The sequence below is a fragment of the Antechinus flavipes genome, chromosome 2 (genome assembly GCF_016432865.1).
Source record: "Antechinus flavipes isolate AdamAnt ecotype Samford, QLD, Australia chromosome 2, AdamAnt_v2, whole genome shotgun sequence".
Taxonomy (NCBI): domain Eukaryota; kingdom Metazoa; phylum Chordata; class Mammalia; order Dasyuromorphia; family Dasyuridae; genus Antechinus; species Antechinus flavipes.
Genome location: NC_067399.1, coordinates 525376773 through 525390531, shown reverse-complemented (window position 1 = coordinate 525390531; position 13759 = coordinate 525376773).

The following is a 13759-nucleotide window of genomic DNA, read 5'->3' as shown; positions in this document are numbered from 1 at the left end:
AATTATATCCATTCTATACTATAGGAAAGAACCAGGAGAAAGTACCAGATAAAAAAATCCAAGTAAAAGTTCAGTAAGTAAGAAGCAGAACCTGAGGGAGTGAAAAACACTATAAAAAAGGGCAAGGCATCATAATAAGTGATGTGGAAAGGAAAAGAGCAAATATGAGAGAAGCAAAGAAATCCCTCTGTAAAATATACTATGGACAAAGGTGGGCACCCTGGAACATCATTAGCTACTTCCTAGCAAATGAATATCATCACATTTTACCCTTCAAAAATGTACCTTTTCCTATTTCAAAGTAAAGGAAATGATTAGAACTATGGAAACTAGGCTCAGTATGTGGTTGCAGGATTATTTTATTTCTCCCCCTTCTTTCTTTTGTAAACAGAAATTTTAGTCAATGCTTTGTGGCTTGTGGCTCACCCCATGGCAGGGCAGTCAGCAGTGGTGGTGCATCCAATCAATCCTACAGAAAGCCCCGATCACCTCATGACTATTTTTTTCCTCATGAAGAACAGGAACTCTCTTCATATTTATATCTGACAAACCAGATGCATCATGAGTAAAGACTGCAATTAAGGACTGAAGATGAAAGGACCGTACATAGTTTAAGGTGGGCTTGGGGGAGAGAAAGTGATGAATAAGTAGGAAAGGTACCACAGCAGAAAAAGACAGATTTTTAATGTATTTTCTCTTTCTGCCATTAAATCCTTTGCCAGTAGCACAGTGTAGGAGATGTGGCACCTGGCTTAGAAGGAAGAAAACCTGAGTGTGAATCCTGACTCAGACATTTCCAAGTTTTGTGACCTTGAGCACAAACTTTTAACTTTTCTGTGCCTCAGTTTTCTTATATGTAAAATAGAGTTGGTTCTGATGGCTTCAAATGTCTCTTCTAGCTCAATTTATTATTTAGGGCACATACCTGCATTCAAGATAGGCCCTCAAGCAAAACCATAACACTCAGTATCATCACCATGGACAGCAGAAGCCCACAATAAAGTCTCAAAAGAGCCTATCCCCGAGAGAATTTGGCTGTCATTCCAGAGGAGGTTTGGAGAAACGGCCCTGAAATGACAACCCTAATGTAGAGAGGAAGTACGCCTGCTTGAAAAAGAAACATTCCTTTCTTCTAAGGAACCATTCCCCATATGCCCAATCTTGGCTCCTTAAGATAAAACTCCATTCACCCTACACTAATTATAAGAAAAATGCCTTACTACAATAAGGTATCATAAATACTAGCTTGAGAATGTATGTCCTCTGGCTCAATTGTGATAGAGATCACAGAGATATAGACTATTTATACAAGCACAACATACACATATACACACACATCTTATATTGTAGATTCACATGTTCAACTTCTTCACCATTTTGCAAGTTGAATGCATTACCACTAGGACTATCCTTAAAGTCATACATTAGGAAGACACTTTTCACTGTCACTATTAACCTGTAGAAGATGCCAGAAAATGAAATTGCATGGTAGCTCAGGCTACCATGGTACAGAACATTTTCCTCAATTAGTCTAATAAATAGGTAGGCAGTGTGACACAATGGATCCAACTGAGAGCCTCAAACACTTGGGTAAAATCTCACCTCAGATACTTACTGACTGGATCTCTGGCTAAGTCATTTGGACTCATTCAGCCTCAGTTTTCCCATCTGCAAACTGGGAATGCAAGTATCACCTAACTCAAAAGAATGTTGTAAGAATTAAATGAAATAATGTGGGTAAAACACTTTACAAAACTGAAGGCATTGCACAAAAATCATTTTAAAAATAATTTTTAGACCTCAATCTTTTCTGACTTTGCTTGAGGGCTTTGTGAGTATCACATTTAAGTCAAAGAACATAGGTTGGAATCTAAGTTCTGTCACTATCAGTATGATACTGGGCAAGTCATTTTTTTTTTCTTCTGGGCTTCAGTTTACTCTTCTATGTATAAAATACTCTTCTATAAAATGAAGGAGGATGTATTGGATGTCCTTGAATGTTTCTTTTAACTCTAGATCTATGATCCTATGACTGCCTTCAGGATTTAATTTCTTCCTAATAGTATTTTATAAATTTGAGTTGATAATTTACAGGTCTTCCATAGGCTGTCAAGGGTAAAAGGTGATCTTTTCTCCCCCCTTAAATATTAATTTGTCTCTTGAAAAATGGGCTTTTTGAAAGTCTAGGCAATCCTGACTATAAGAAAGTAACCCCAAATTATTTCAGCTGTCATAAATTAAGGGTATAATTTTAAGAAAGATTTCACAAACAGAATAGACATTTGGACAAAATTCTCTTTGTTCAGGTTAGAAAATTTAGTGTATCTATTTTTACCTCTACTATTTACAAAAGCAAAACAGTCCCCATTTCTTCAACCAAATCACATCTAGGTCTTCATCTATCCCCTGTGTTTACACAGCAAGGTTGTGTTAGTTGACTGAAGTGTATATGACTAGTTTGGGTAATCTACTTTAGTCTATTTTTGTGCATTTCATGACAGGCCAATTCAGTATTCTCCAGCTCAGTATTAATTTGTCTTTTCTGCTATTTCAACAGAGAATGTGTGTCCTCTGCTACAACTTGGCTCAAATCCATCTGTCATTTTATTGACCTTCTGGAAACAATGTCCAATGTTTTCCAGCTCCCAGATTGGGTTTGTAGCAATGAAACTGGGACACAGACCCAGTTTCTGTCAGGTTTTTTTTTTAATTCTAAATGACAAAATTTGTTTTATTTTCCTTTTAAAAAATGCATTTCCCCCAAATGACAGGTGATTAAATAGAGTTGAATCTTTCAGAAATTAAAAGGTAAGCCACACCATTTAATTACATCACTAAATGAATATACACATTTTTTTTCTATTGACCCAGGAGTCATTCTCATGCATTTCCTTATAACACTGAATGTTTGTAAAGGAAATTGTTTAAACAGTGTGGGATGGGGCACTGAGTTCCAGCTAGATTCTTTTGGAATTTAGTATCAGAGTAAACAGAATGAGCAGATTGGCCCTCTCTTATGCACAAATAATCTCTCAACCCAGCAGAATGGCTTTTCAGTGAACAAAATCAATCATAAAGGAAATAGCTATTTCTTTAAAAAATGTTTAAATTCCCTTCAAATTGATATGATGCTCAGCAAATATGTAAACAGACAAATTCTGTTTAAAAATATGTTCTCTCATCAATGCTAGATTTGGAATCAGAAAACCTGAGTTTTATTCCTGACATTATCTTTGTGACCTCAAACAAGTTACTGAGCATTTCTGGATTTTAGTTCATCAGCTGTAAAATAAGTTTATAAGACTAAATGAATCTTAAGATTTTTCTTCTATCACTAAATTTATGATCCTAGGTGCCATAAAATTCAATATTACAGAAGGTTTTTGTGTGTTTATCTAATTTTATTTTATTCATAATTCATTTTGCTATTTAACATGGGTGAATGTATTATCCAAAAAGTCATTCGAACATAGAGGACAACCCACAGTAAATTGGAACAGATTAGTTGGGTATTCGTAAAATCACTAACCTGGATTTTATCACAGACCAGTTTTTATCACAGGGCTTTTGTTGACAGTATAAACAAAAAATCTGCTCTATCTCTACCCTCCAACCACTTTGAATTATGCTTTGTCCTGTCAAGCCATATTTACAAAATGTTTTTTTCACTAGGCAAGAAAACTGATTGTTTGGCTTGGTACCACCTAGTTGAACATGTCAAAAAAGGACATGTGATGAACTTTTCAACCTTTACAAGAATTACTGAAGCTACTTACATGTGACCAATTTGTTTTAAATTTTTATGTATGTTCATATATATGTGTTCATATAATTGTATATATTACATAATATAAAAAACATGCTATATTGCTCTCAAAGATGAAGGAAATACTCTTCATAATATTTTAATTAACTTCTACAGTTTTCTCCATGGAGAGTATTTAAAATGGGGACCTCTCTTTTTAATTCTGTTTTGTTTTGTTTGTTTTACTTTTTTTAAGACAAATTATACAACTAAAACTTGATTTGTCATTGTAGAATTTTTAAGTCAGACAAAAGATGCAGATCAAAATAAATCCTTGTGTTCTAATTAACTGTGTAGACAAGTTAAATGTAGTAAGAGAATAAGATCCTCTTCAAATGGCCTTTTCTATGACTAATTATCTAAATCATATTTAGGATAAATAAGAAAATACAGAAATTCTGAGATATCCTCACTACTGGTAGTCTTTTGTAACTTACCCCTCATTTGACTTCCATACTGAATAAAATCAGCTATAGAGAGTTAGGGCCATTCAAAAATAAAGTTTTCTAATATGTTCACAGTTGCTAAGAAGTAAAAGTGGTGTTTTTCCCATTATAAAAAACTTCAGAGGTTTCAAAAACTCCTTTAAATGATTTAAATATTGCTTGTGATTATGTGGCCCAGACTGATGGATTATATTATAGGATAAAATCATGTAGAAAATGGATCTTAAATTTGGAGCAAAAAAAGTTGACATCTTGGGAGGCAGCATGGCTTAATGGATAATGGTGGTAGATTTGGAATCAGGAAATCCTGGGTTCATATCTCTTCTCAGACACTTACTAGATATTTTCACCTGAGCAAGTCATTTAATTTCTCTGGGTTCCAATTTTCTCAACAGCAAAATGGGGATAATACTAGAACTTATCTCACAATGCTATTGTGAGAATTATAGAGAATTGAGTTATAGAGAATATATATGGAGATAATTTTATATTTCATATGGTTTTATTGATCTTTTTTACATCACTATCGTTTCATACAACATCCTTCCTCCTCTTCCTACAGAGCCACTTATATGACAAAATGTATTAAGGACAAAATGAAAAAAGGAGGAAAAATATGAATAACTGAACAAAACACCAAAAAAACAGTCTGAAATTATGTGCAATGTCTAATACTTATGATCATCTCACCTCTGCAAAGTATTAGAGGTGATGATATATGTGATATTTACATGGTATTCACTGTGTAAGCTATTTTGGGGGCTCTGTTTACTACAGTCTACATCATTTCCTATAGATTATATTTAGATTCTGCCTATACAAAATCTGTCAGATTTAGGCTGATGAAGTATAAACAGCATTGAATTTCCTCCTCATAGAGTCTAATCTTCTACAAGGCAAAGTTTTTGGGTTTTTTTTCCATTTTTCTCTCTATCCTCAACACTTATCAAAAATTTTTGCTCATGGTAAGTGCATATAAAATATGCAGATCAAAATAAATCCTTGTGTTCTAATTAACTGTGTAGACAAGTTAAATGTAGTAAGAGAATAAGATCCTCTTCAAATGGCCTTTTCTATGACTAATTATCTAAATCATATTTAGGATAAATAAGAAAATACAGAAATTCTGAGATATCCTCACTACTGGTAGTCTTTTGTAACTTACCCCTCATTTGACTTCCATACTGAATAAAATCAGCTATAGAGAGTTAGGGCCATTCAAAAATAAAGTTTTCTAATATGTTCACAGTTGCTAAGAAGTAAAAGTGGTGTTTTTCCCATTATAAAAAACTTCAGAGGTTTCAAAAACTCCTTTAAATGATTTAAATATTGCTTGTGATTATGTGGCCCAGACTGATGGATTATATTATAGGATAAAATCATGTAGAAAATGGATCTTAAATTTGGAGCAAAAAAAGTTGACATCTTGGGAGGCAGCATGGCTTAATGGATAATGGTGGTAGATTTGGAATCAGGAAATCCTGGGTTCATATCTCTTCTCAGACACTTACTAGATATTTTCACCTGAGCAAGTCATTTAATTTCTCTGGGTTCCAATTTTCTCAACAGCAAAATGGGGATAATACTAGAACTTATCTCACAATGCTATTGTGAGAATTATAGAGAATTGAGTTATAGAGAATATATATGGAGATAATTTTATATTTCATATGGTTTTATTGATCTTTTTTACATCACTATCGTTTCATACAACATCCTTCCTCCTCTTCCTACAGAGCCACTTATATGACAAAATGTATTAAGGACAAAATGAAAAAAGGAGGAAAAATATGAATAACTGAACAAAACACCAAAAAAAAGTCTGAAATTATGTGCAATGTCCAATACTTATGATCATCTCACCTCTGCAAAGTATTAGAGGTGATGATATATGTGATATTTACATGGTATTCACTGTGTAAGCTATTTTGGGGGCTCTGTTTACTACAGTCTACATCATTTCCTATAGATTATATTTAGATTCTGCCTATACAAAATCTGTCAGATTTAGGCTGATGAAGTATAAACAGCATTGAATTTCCTCCTCATAGAGTCTAATCTTCTACAAGGCAAAGTTTTTGGGTTTTTTTTCCATTTTTCTCTCTATCCTCAACACTTATCAAAAATTTTTGCTCATGGTAAGTGCATATAAAATACTTGTAGAATGAAGAACTGACAATGTAGAATTATTTGACTGTAGCGTCAACTTAGAACATTAGAACTTTGAGAAAACAATCATTTGATTGCTTTTGAGTAAGGACCATTTGATTTCAAGCCATAAAGACCAATATGAATAAAACAGTGCAAAGAAATTGAAGGAATAAGAATAGGCAAAGAGCAAACAAAATTATTATTGTTTTCAAATGATAAAATGACACATTTAGAGAACCTGAGGTAAGCAATTGAAAACTATTAAGAAATAATTAATAACTTTAGCATATTTACAGCATGCAAATAACCCCAAACAAATCATTAGCATTTCTGTATATTACCAAGAAAATCCAGAAGGAAGAAATAGCATGAGATAACAAATAAGTGCAAAAATATAAAATATTTCAGTCTGCTTTCCATGACACACAGATAAACTATATGAACATAATTACAAATCACTTTTTACACAAATAAAGACAAATTTAAACAATAGGAGCAATAGTCATTTTTCATGGGTAGATTTAGCCAATATAACAAAAATGACAATACTAACTAATTTAATTTACTTATTTAGCATCCTGCCAATCAAGTTACTAAAAAAATAATTTTATAGAGCTAGAAAAAATAATAACAAAATCCATCTGAAAGAACAAGAGGTCAAGAATATTAAGAGGATTAGTGAAAAGAAAAGTGAAGGAAGTTAGTCCAGTGGTATCAGATCTCAAATTTTACTACAAAGTAGTAATCATTGAAACAGTTTAGTACTAGATAAGAAATAGAGTAGATGATTAATAGAATAGAGGTATATAATATATAGAAGTAAATGACAGTGATAATCTAATGTTTTACAAATCAAAATTTTGGAAGCAGTAACTCACTATTCAACAGAAACTTCTGGGAAAACTGGAAAATAGTCTAGAAGAAACTAAGCATAGACTAACATCCCTTACCATATAACAAGATAAGGTCAAAATGGATATATAATTTAGACATAAAGTTTGACATCATATGCAATTTAAAGGAGCATGGAAAAAATTACCTGTCACATCTATAAATGAGGAAAAATTTTATGTTCAAACAAAAGATTAGAGAAGATCACAGGAAGCATTTTGATAATTTTGATTACATGAAATTTAAAAGTTTTGTATAAAAAAAAACAATAGTACCAAGATTAGAAGAAAACTAGGGTAGGCAGGAGGAATTATAGAGAATTTATAGTAAGATCTCATTTTCAAAAATATAGGAAATTGGGTCAAATGTATAAAAAATAAGAGACATTCCCTCAACTGATAAATGGTCAAATAATAGAGGTAGACAGTTTTCAAAAAAAAGAAATATGTTGGGAAAAGTCCCATAAAATTCTCTAAATCAAGATTGATTAGAGAAATGAAAATGGAAATCACTTTGTGATATCCTCACATACCTATCAGATTAGCAAACATGAAAAGGAGAGGAAAATATCAAATGATGGAGAGGATAGGAAAATTAATGCATTATTGTTGGAATTGTGAATTAGTCCAACCATTCTGAAGAATAATTTAAAATTGTGTCCAAAGGGCACATACCCTTAGACCTAGCAATAATGCTATTAGGTCTATGTCCTAAGAGTTTTTTTTGTTTAAAGGAAAAGGATCTCCATATGCAAAAATATTTATAGCAGCTCTTTTTTGAAGTGATGAGAAATTGGAAAATGAGGCAATGCCCATCAACAAACAAGTTGTGGCATATGACTGATGGAGTATTATTGTGCTGTAAGAAAAAGTGAAAGGGATAGTTTCAGAAAAACCCAGGAAGACTTATATGAACTGATGGAAAGTGAGGCAAGTAAAACCAGAACATTATATACAGTAACAGCAATATTTTAATGGTAGTCAACTATGAAAAGACTTCACTATTCTGATCAATACGATTCACAACAATTCCAAAAGATACAAAATGAAAAATATTATCCAATTCCAGAGAGAGAGCTGATGAATGCTGAGGGTAAATTGAAGCATATTTTTTCATGTTCTTTATTTTTCTTGCTTCCCTCTACCCCACCTGGTTAATATGAAAATTTGTTTTGCATGACTTCTCACATATAATAAATATTATATTGCTTGCTTTCTTAATGGTGTATGAGAGAATGAAGAGAGGGAGAGAATTTGAAAATTAACATTTAAAAAAAATAGTGACAAAAAAAGAGGGAAAAAAACCCTAGTAAAAGATATTTTATTAATCTTAAAATGGTTCATTTCACTTTGGGATAATTTTAATTATTAGGAAGCAAAATTGACTCCATTTTACATGACAGTTTTTATTTAAAAAACTTAAATACAACTATCTTATCCTATTTTTGGATAGTTGTAATTATTAGGAAACAAAATTGACCTCATGTATTTATTTATTTATTTTTATTTTTAAAACTTAAATATAACTATCTTATCCTATTTTGGGATTCTCTTTTTCAGATTAAAAAAAAAAAGACAGATGATTCTTACCTCTGATTTCACCTTTGACATTTAATTTGAATACAGTTTCAATTAATTAATTAGCAAAGTCATATGCAAGTAGACTGTGAAAGTGCTATGTGAAGATAATGAAAGTTAGGTCAGAGCTATGAAAAAAAACTTTTCTAAATGGAAAAGAAAAAAGACTTTGGGGGTCTGGAACTGACTCTACACATGATAGATGTCAACCTGGTGAATGTATTGATGCAATCACTCGGGGAGCCATGATTACTGATTGCTGAGTGAATTGACAGTGAATCTGAGTCAAGTATATTGGCTGGCGCCAGGCAGCCAATCTGTCACATCTGACACTGTGTACAAGTAGATAGGTATGAAATAAGTTTGGGTCAAGTTATCTTACAAATAGTTGTACCTTGTACAGCGGGATGTAGAAAAAGGGAAATAGAAATTACAGAAGGGATTTGTTAGATATTAAATAAAGATCCACTTCCCACCAATAAAAGCAGAATATAAAAAGGTATTTACATAGACATATCTATTTGTTTCCTGAAGCTCTGGGGCATGGAAATAAGTCTTCCTGACAGAGTAACTCATTGTACAATCAAAATACCCGTTGAATTCAAATGAATGTTTATAGAAAAAGAGTTAGTATGATGCAGTAGGACCAGTTCTGGATTTGGCTGTAGTCAAGAGATCTTAGATTAAAATCCTGGCTCTGTTATTTATTACTTATGTTGATTTGGAAAAGAAACACCTCCTCAGGTCTTTCTCTCCCTCCTTCCCTCCCCCCATCTATAAAATTAAGAAATTGAATGAAATAGTTTTTTATGGTTCGTTCTAGTTCTAGATCTATGATCTATTGATTTTATGTAATGGAATTATGCAATCCTGTGGATTTAGGGAATGTCAGTCTGTTTTCTGACCATTAGCCACTGGCAAATTTGTCCTGGAATTATCCTCTTTAAATTTTTCATCTAAGGACAAGTCTAATTCTTAGAAGGGCAGTGCTTTCTCAAGATGGGTCATAGGAATCCAATGGAGTTCTTTAGAAAATTTCAATAATACTTAAGATACTGTGTCATTTCCTCTCTTCTTCTTTCTCTTTTCTCTTCTCTCCTCTCTCCTCTCCCTTTTTCTTCCTTCTCCTCTCTTCTCCTTTCCTCCCTTCTCCTTTCCTCTCTTCTTTTTTTCTCTCTTCTCCTTTTCTTTCCTCTCTTTTCTTTTCCTTTCTTCTCCTCTCCTACAGATTTCCTTTTCTCCTTTGATTTCATTAGGATAAGGAATCCTTCACTTGGAAATTTTCTTTATTAAATTATAGCAGATTTAGGGTTATCTAGGCTCTGATAAGTGATTTTTCTAAAGCCATTCAGTATTTGTCAGACAGCACTTAGAGTCTGCTGTTCCTAATGTCAAGATGAGTGATATATCTATATAAATGGTTCCTCTCAATCTATTCATAATTTTTGTTAATATCAATGTACATACATGTAATGAGTGTCTGAAATATTCATAAGCTAACCATGATGATATATAAACAAAGAAAAACTGTGCTTCTTTTGTGTGAATGACTAAAAAGAAGATAGTTCAAGTAAATCACTTTTTGAAAAACAAATTTCATGAAGAAAATGAGAATTGCATTTCATGCTTTTGAAGCTACGCTTACAAACATGAAAGATGAAACTAACTAGAAAAAAGTTATCTATTTAGATTTTTAAAAAATGATGTATAGCATGTAAATGATTGGCCAAGGATGAGATGAGAACATTTCCAAGTTTTCTCCCAATTATGGCACTTTATTGTTCTTTAAGGGGAATCTGGGTGGCATGATAGAAAGAATGCTAGGCATAGGATCAGGAAGATTCCTCTTACTGAGTTCAAACCCAGTCTTAGGTGCTTAACAGACCCTGGGCAAGTCATTTAACCATGTTTGTCTCAGTTTCCTCATCTGTAAAATGAGATGGAGAAGAAAATGGCAAACCATATCAATATCTTTGCCAAGAAGACTCCAGATGAAGTAACAAAAAGTCAATATAATTAAAAAGTATTTGAACAAAAAAGCAACAATAAATTGCTCTTTAATTATACTTTATATAAAATATTGGCATAGGGACTATAACTGAGACTTCATTGTTATAGAACACTCCTGGATGAGAAAATTATCAATTAAAATCAGCATTTTCTCTATAGTTATAATCTTAGATGGTTGTCTGGGTCACTGAAAACTTGCCTGACTCACCAACCAGTACTATCTGAGTCAGATTTTGAATCCAAATTTCCCTGACTCTGAAGCAGATTCTATAGCCACTATATCATACAGTTCCTTACACAAAATATTCAAGAGCAATGAGTATATTGTCATATTTTAATGAAATTTAAGAGACAATGATCTCATCATATGCTAACAATCACTAATCATCAGCCGATAAGCATTTATTATGTGCTTATTATGTGTCGTTCATTGTGCTAAGAACTGGGGATACAAAATCAGGCAAAAAAGCACATGCTTTTAATGAGCAAACATTCTGATGAGACAATGTAAAAATCACTAAGTATGTGCAGTCATTTGTTTCCCCATTTTTTAATGAATCCATAATTTGTTAGGTTGGTGTGGGCAATCCCTATGCTGAACTCAATTTCAACCCACCTACTCATTCTCATCCTCTGCAATTTTTGTCCCTATCATTCCAAAAATCTCCCATATATAATCGACTCAACCCACCAGCAATTTTCTTCTAGTTCTTTTCATATTTCTTGCATGCTATTGTAACAATGAGGTTGTCTGCCTGTTATGCATCTCTCTGGCTACAATAGCCCACTTCCTTTTATGTCCACAGATGCCCTGGGTAATGCATTTATGAAATCCACATGGAAATACACACATGCACATCCACATACACGTATAGAGGCTTCCTTATATCCAACATCATTGCCTTTTCTTCTGGGGTAGACATTGGTTATCCATGATTTGCAGCCATAAAAAAGGAATTTATATGACAGAGAATAACTTATAGTCATGAAAAGCAATCTAATACATGTTTCCTGAGTATCAAGTCTATGCAAGCACTCAGTCCATTAACTGGCCTTGTGTTAGTCAATCATTAATAATTTTATACTATGATAGCCACTACAAAGGACACAAAAATGTTAGGAGACCCAAATCTTTGCTTTCTAGGAACTTCTAATGTGTGAGGAGAGTTACTTGATCATTTGAGTTATTTAACCTTATCTTATTCACATCCATTTTCTTAGAATTTTGTGAGGGAGCTTGAAGTTTTCTATAAAATATAAATTCCCAAGCAGACAATAGAATAGTAGATTTAGAGCTAAAAGGACTTTGGTGAATGAGATCCTGGGAAGGTAAGGCACTTGTGCAGTCACACTAGGAGCAATCAATATTTCAAAGTGAGGTCTTCTGACTCTAAATCCAATCTTTTTTTTTTTTTAAACTATAGCACCATTCTGCCTCCCATCAAAAGGCCCAAGAGCTTTGTGAGGCAGGTAAGGTGCAATTTTCTAAAAGCACTTTTAAAGCAATGAGTTCTTTCATTAGGCAGTTTTATAGGGAACCATATGAATTGTATTTCTTAAATTGTAAAGTTTGCATCCTAGCACAAGGTTGACCACTAGATGATTAACTCTTTGCCACAACTCATGAAGAGTGTCTATTATTAAAACATGGAGGATTTGTTATTTGTATGGATAAGTGGATTATTTGTATGGGTGAAAGCCAAGATCTTTTGAAGCATGAAAAAAAGAATGTAGAACATTATGGAGCCATAAATTTTGAGTTGGAAAGAGGTTATAGACCAACTTCCCTCATCATGCTGATAAAGAAAGTGAAACATAGAGAGCTAACATGCTTTTCTTAAGGTCACACAGGTAGTAAGTGGGAAAGTTGTGATTTAAAGGCTAGGTCCTCTGACAGCAAATTTGGTTCTCCTTCTACCACACCATATTGGTGAAGATGCAATAACTGGATTTTCTTCTGCCTCATTATTTTAAAATGACTCATTTTTTCTTCTTAACTGTAGGAACTTTAAATTGATTATGATTAAAAAAAAAACCTTAACATTGTATTACATTTGGATAATAAGCTAAAAAACACTGACTATTGGGGACAAGTCTGAAATATTCCAAAGAAATATCGTATTTCACTTATTTCTCAAGAGACTTTCCAAAGTGCAAATAAAGGGCCAAAAAGAATACTGAATAATATAAAGTCTACATAGTATTAAATGTCTAGCTAACAGTGAATCATATGACTCAATTCAACAAAGAAGGCTCCACTAAGTCTGTAATAAAAAAGTAATGAGATTTTATAACAAAATTGAAAAGCCTTCTCTGGAATGCAGATAGAAGTTTTTCAATACAAAGATAAGACACATTTACAATTAAACACTAGAAAGTCACACACGTGTGAAACCAGTGATAGATGAACTTTAAATATGCAGCAAATCTTTAGTTAAATACTTTCATCAAAAATATACAATACCCTAACAGGGGCAACTGGTCAAGTTGACCTCTCCTATTTACCACATTATCCAGCAATGAGAGAGGGAGGTAAGGAGTACTAGGAAGCTTGTTACTGTAAAAAATAGATTTCTAGGTAAGAAAAAGGAGTCATGAATATGTATGTATACAAAAAAAAAAAAAAAACAAGTTGTCCCACCATGAAATCACAGAATTCTAAAGTTGAAAAGATTTGGAGGATAGGAATAGGACTTATAATTGCATTAGTTAGGGAACTTTTGGATAAGAAAACCCCCTCTACACTTTACCTTCTTTTATATCCTTAGATCTCTTAGAACATACTGAGGAGGCAGAAATGGCTCAGTGAATAGAGCACTGGGTCTGGTGTCATGATGACCTGAGTGCAAATTCAGCTTCAGATACTTACTACTTGTGTG